Here is a 6,587-nt window from a genome sequence, read left to right on the forward strand (position 1 = left end):
GAAAAAAATTGCCATCCCATGAAATCGTAACAATGATTCATGATTTCGTCATGTAAAATCATGATTTCATAATGTAGTGGAATCAAGACCGCTACAAGCGTTACACGTACTTGGCAAACCGTGTTCATAAACCGCACTACATAGCTATCTCTTATACGCCTTTTGTCTTCTATCTTATACAAGTACTGGTAGTCTAGTGGTAAAGTATGGGATCATTAATCAAGCTTCTTGAAATCCAGACTGATGCTTTATTTTATTCTTTTTAAATTTTTTGGTTAAAAATTAAACCCATGAATTTAGCTTATGATTTCAACTCGGATGATTCATGATTTTAGGAATGTTTGCTGCGTTACGCAAAAGTTGCTCATGATATCTTGAATATCATGGTGTATTTTCATAACATGAAAATACGCTGTGTTCATAAAATCATGAGTCATTTTTCTCATTTCGGAGATCGGATTTTTTCCCGTGTAGCAGTGATAGTATCACACTTGTTACTCATTTGATTTAGAGCCGTGTCGTAGTACGCTTACGTATAGGCACTGACGTTGGGTGTGATACTGGCGGGTTTTTGCCGCAAAGCACTTTTATTTTCAACAAACGGTGCTCCTTCTATTTGTGCGACAAGCTTTCATTGTTGTTTTCATTGAAGTATTACTCAGGAAACAATGTTGAACATCATTCTTGTACATGGTATTGTAACTAATCTTATATGTGCTTCATTTTGATTTGGGATAAGTGTTCGGGATCGGGATTTCCACTAAGGCGTGCTTCTATTGTGACATACCCATACGTATTTTTGTGGTGCGACATAGTGGAAGCGTGTGAGCATAGTTGGAGCATATACCTTATACAATTTAAAAATCAGCTAGGAAACTAACTTCAAAATGAAGCATTTTAGTCACATGAAGGTGTTACCTGGATCGAACTAAGATATTATAAATAGGTATAGGTCAAAATCAAAAGTACTTGAAACACGTTTAATTTTAGATTACAAGCACAAGTGCAGGTACTTAATAAAGCATGGGCTATGATTGATTAGGTGAATTAGAGCTTTTAATAATTTATTAAATTAGATTTATGAGATATCATAATCATCAAATGAACTTAAATAAGAAACTTCAGAAAGTCTAATGACATTAAGTAGATTAACAACATAATTAGGATGTGGGAGGTCTGCTTAAGGAGGCAACTAACCTTTAAAGTTGTAGAATAAACCTTCTTATTTAGTCTTGAACTTTAATAAGAAAACACAAGCAGACCGATAGCACAAAGCAGATTAACAAATAGAGGAATAGTTTAGGAAATAAGTTAAAGTAGAGGTATATGACAATTAATAGCTTTTAAACTTTTGGAGGCATTTTATTCCCCTGAGTTTGTTGTACTCGATTACTATATTATTCTCTCAATACGCGAAATATCTTATATATGCGGTTAAAGCTGTCGGAATCAACGCACCTACGTCTACGGAGCTTACGCAGAAGTGATTCGCAATGCGTTAGAGCCCACCAAAAGTTTTTTTGAGCTTCTGTAGTATGTATTTAGAATTTGTTCGGTATGGTCGCGAGATCTTGAAATGACTGATACGTGCGGTAAAATAACTTAATTGAAACAAAGCTCAACAGTAAAATAAGTAGAATATTTAGGAAGGAAACCAACTTGCCAAAATAGGCTATTACATTTATTTTGGTGGCACTCTTTAAGTGATAATAAGTTGTTTTTCTCTACGGTTGTCTCGGGTGGCGTTCACAATTTGCGCGATTTTCGTATCTTACGTAATTTGGATGTTTAGCTCTAAACGGTTTTACTGACTCGAGGTCGTTCCTTAAGCGGTGTTGGTACAGGTTAAACCTTTGCCGACTGTCGAATTCAACGTGCCTACGTCTATGGAGCTTACGCAGAAGTAATACGCAATTTGGTAGAGCTTGTCAAACGCTTTTTAGCTTATGTAGTATAGAATAAGTTCGGTGCGGTCCTGAAATCTTGAAATGATTGATACGTTCTTTAAATTAACTAATTTGATACAAAGCTCAGTAGTAAATAAGTAGAATATCTAGGGAGGAAACCAAAATTAATCAACTTGCCAACATTGGCTATCACATTTATTTTGGTGGCACTCTTTAAATGATAATAAGCCTTTTTCTCGCTTTCGGAATTCGCGCGGTTTTCGTAACTTACAGAATTTAAATACTTCGTTCGAAACGGATTTACTTATTCAATCGGTTTACTACGCGGATGTATCTACGCGCACACGTCACAGCATTTTTTCTATAACTATCTTGAAACAATACACACGGAATCCAGTGTTCAAGCGGCCAACATAGGCTAGTCTTTCTGCTGTATTGTCAAAGATAGAGCCAACATTTATTCAAATAGGTCAAGTCTTGAAAACTAAGCTGTCACGCAGCTCCAGCTTAATACCCACTAAAAAAAAAAGGAAATTCCTTTACGGATTAAAATTACACAGCAGATGTGGGATAAGTTTTTCATTACTATTGTGCATTATTGATGACTAAATGAGTTATTTGCTTCATGGATGAAAGTGAAGTGCTAGACTGACATTACATCCCGTATCCTTAAATAGAATTTTGAAAAAAAGCATTCCACACTAATATTACGTTGGCTCGATATGAATCTCCCAGCGAACATTTCAATCCTGCATTAGTTTTCATTCAAATTCTGTTTCTATGCCCACTTTTCTTTACAAATGTTGATGATAGCCCCAATACTAAAGATTATGACCGGACGACCTAGAAGTTGAATTATTCTAGTGGATTATATGAACCCACTAAGCCAACCACCACCATCCATAGTCCATGGGCTCTTTCAAAACCAAAATTCAACTTTGGTTCTACGTGAGTCAATCCTTTACATAATTGATTTTATTGCCTAAATATATCTTGGTGGATGCTTTAAATTTCACCCGAAAACTTTCCTATCACATAAAATGTCCCATTACTTGTGGTACATTGACGCAATGCTACAATTTTTATTTTAACGACATCCATTTGGCAAACGCATAACTCAGCCCAAGTCAACGAAAAACGATTGCGTCTCTTACCGAAATGACTAGCAAGTATAGTAATTTAACAGTTACGGCTATTTCTTCTAAACAAACTGTCATACAGCCGAACTGTTGGTGGTAAATAATGTGAAATGTCATCATCGGTCGTACCGGGGCAATTATTCAGGTGGAAATACTGCTCGGTGTACGTAGTAAAAATCAGCACGTAAGGAACACAACTGTAGCAAGCGCAAAAATCGAAACGCATTGCACCTCTTAATATAGCTATGCAGCTCTTTCGGTACATGAGTCGGCGGTTGGTCGGTCGTCTTAACGACTCTCCAAATGCTCTTGCCACTGCTGCATTCATATTAAAATGACAGATTATACAACAATATAATTGTAACACATTCAGTAATTACAGGACCGCACCGATGGGTGAACCCTCCTCCCAATTTGCAACTAGTGAGCAGTAGTAAAGTCGTCCTCACCCCTCGCCCCTTTATGAAACGAAGGGTTTCTACGACACCACATGTCAGCATGCGCAATTCGAGACGGGTTAAATGAGCGTGCACGACAAAGTTGCGGTTTGGTTCGGTAGGTATATGACTTGGCTTTGAACGAGAGCATACCTACAACAGTTTGACATGTGCCAGATCGGTGTCGTCATGGGAGTGCGGTTCTTTAGCCGATGTTGTTTTCATTTCATGCGGAATGAAACATGCCTTCTTTGTTGCATGGATAAAAATGTGGCGCCGATTTTGGGGACATGGTGTGAAGATTTGGTTAGATTGCTACGTGTTTTACAATTCTGTCTAATGCTCTAATTTCCAGATGCTTGACTTTTCATGAACCTAGCTTGGTCCAATGTCCTGCAAGGCTTGACTTGGTGTTCATTCTTACGCCAACTAACTTGATTGCTGTTTGTCTTAAACTTTTTAGTGCTCCACACTTCCTAGATCATGTTCCACGTGCTCGCTACACTCCTCGTGCCAGGTGCGAGGCAAAAACCAATATAAAATTTGACAAATTAAGGCCTAGTTAGTGAAAATACCTTAGAACCAGGAAGTTGGAAAGAAGAGTCGTTACAAGTACTTTTTCCAAATTAAACACGGGAAGGATAAAACAAGACCGCGGCAAGATTTTGTACACCTTGGTGTACGAGAAACACAAAAAGTGTGATACACAGGTGAGTTGTCGACTAATTGTACTGGTGTCTTCGGTGCCCTTATTCCTTATAAAGTAACAAATAGGCGACTTGATAAAAACTGGCCTTTTTATCACACTTGTTGCAATCGATGCACATTGATAGGCAAAATAAAGTGCCCACCTCATCAATATTTAAAATATTTTTTTTAAAGTTTCTCTTCTGAAAAATCAATTTGCAATGAAAAACAAAAGTCCAATTGGAGAAGAAATAAATTATAGAAAAATTAAAGTATTTTACTAATTAATGTGTCCTCCTTTGGCCTTCAGAACCTGATGTAGGCGCTCCTGCATGCTAAATAATTCACCAGGTTCTTTAGGTTCTGTGGAACTAGCTCTTCCCAAACGCGCTCCAGGGCTTCAACATAGTTATTTATATTAGTAACGCCAGTTTTGTCAACCGTGGCATCGAGAATTGTCCGTAAATTACCGATGAGGTTGAGGTTCGGGATTTGTGGAGTCCATTCCAGCGGTTTGATCCGCCAAGACCGGAGACTTGATCGCCTTGGCAGTATCCTTAGGGTCGTTGTCCTGCTGAAATACGAACTTCTCTTCAAGGCCCGCCTGGATCAGTGAAACCTCAAGATTTTCCCACAGGATGTTGATGGAGGAATCTGCCGTTATTATCCCGTCGATTTTCATGCTTCACCGTGCCTTTGATGTGACGTTCCTGAAGCTCATTACCCGATCTGCACCACACATGAAACCGCCGCTTACGGTTAAACAGCTCGAACTTTGATTCGTCCGTCCAGAGAACCGTTTTCCAGAACTCTAGGGACTTATCGGCATGTTCTTTGGCAAAATTAAGCCGTTTGGCTTTGTTTGCTTGCTGATAAATAGGCGCTTCCGGGCAACTTTGCTACTCAACCTCTGTGCTACGAAACGGTGACAAACAATTAGACCGCAAACTGATAGCTGAAGGGTTCCCTGGATTTGGCGGACAGTTACCTACCGGTGCTTCTTGACTTTTCGCATGATCTTGGTGTCCGTTCTCGCATGCGTTTTGCGCTTTCTGCCTCTGCGATCCACCACTGATCTGAACGTTACGCCATGATTCAGTGCTAACCATTTTAGGTTGGGTTTTGGTGCTTCCCTAAACGTATTGGAACCATCCTAAATGTATCTGCAGATCAATAAAGCTTTCTAACGTTTCCGCAGTTTCAAAAAGCTTTTAAAAAGATTCCGCATTGAAGGTCTTAGATCTATCCTGAAGCTCACGCAATTTTCATTATATTTTCGAAACTTTTTTGAAGCTTATGGAACTTCATTTAAAATCTCAAAAATCCTTGAACTTCTCTGGACTCTTTTACATTCCAAAAATTTTCCAGATATTTATGAATCTTCTCTGAATACCTTAAAAATTTCCAGAAATGGCTGAAACGTTCGAGAAATTTTCGGAATATTCATATAATTCCGAGTATAATTCCTTAAAAGATGGAAAATGAAACTGCTCTGATGATCTCTGATCATTCGCGAAATACTCGGAGAATCGTTGAAGTGAACTGTCCTGAGGTCTTTTGATCTTTCCTGATGTTTTTGAAGCTATCCTGAAGTTCCCGGAATTGCTCAGATCTTTTTTTTTTTAATATTCTACAGAAGTCAATTGAGGCATAATCTATCCTGAGGTTCCCAAAATGTTCTTGATGTTTTTGATACATTATTGAATCTTATGATACTTCATTTAAAATCTGTAGTCTTGCCAGAACTTCTCTGGACTTGTCTAAAGTTTACGTTCTTTCATGAAGTTTCCTAAATGTTCAAAAGTTATCGGAACATCTGTTACGTTCCATCAATTTCCTGATATTAATGGATTTTTTCTGAATGCTCTGAATATTTTCCAGAAATTTATGGAGCATTCGTAAAATTTTCGAAATATTCTATACTTTCTTGGAATTTAATGAAATTTCCTGCAAATCATGAATTAAATTGTTCTGATGATCTCTGATCATCCTTGAAACACACAGGAGTTTTTCGGAACTTTTTTAAATATTCCAAAATTTTTCCAGAAGTTAATTGAATTGCCTCAAGGTGCAATTTTATTTGATGCATTTTCGAAAAATTCAAAAGCAATTTTTTTTAAACGCATAATTTCAGGTTACAAAAAGCCCGCGTCTTTCTAGTCCGTTTGCTCTTTTACAAAAAAAAAATTACGCTAGCTTTTCGCAATCTGAAATAATGCGTCAACAAACAACTGCTTTTTTATTTTTCGAAAATTCATGAACGTTAATTGGACTATAAAGATCTTTGAACTATGCTGAGATTCGCGCAATTCTCTTGATGTATTTGATACATTCTTAAGTTTTATAAGCCATCCATTAAAATCCATAAACTTCCCTAAACTTCTTTGGACTTGTCTGAAGTTTTCGTTCCTCCATAA

This window comes from Ochlerotatus camptorhynchus, unplaced genomic scaffold, assembly GCF_037179485.1.
Source record: "Ochlerotatus camptorhynchus isolate MF236.1 unplaced genomic scaffold, CSIRO-AGI_Acam_v1.1 ptg000423l, whole genome shotgun sequence".
NCBI lineage: Eukaryota > Metazoa > Arthropoda > Insecta > Diptera > Culicidae > Ochlerotatus > Ochlerotatus camptorhynchus.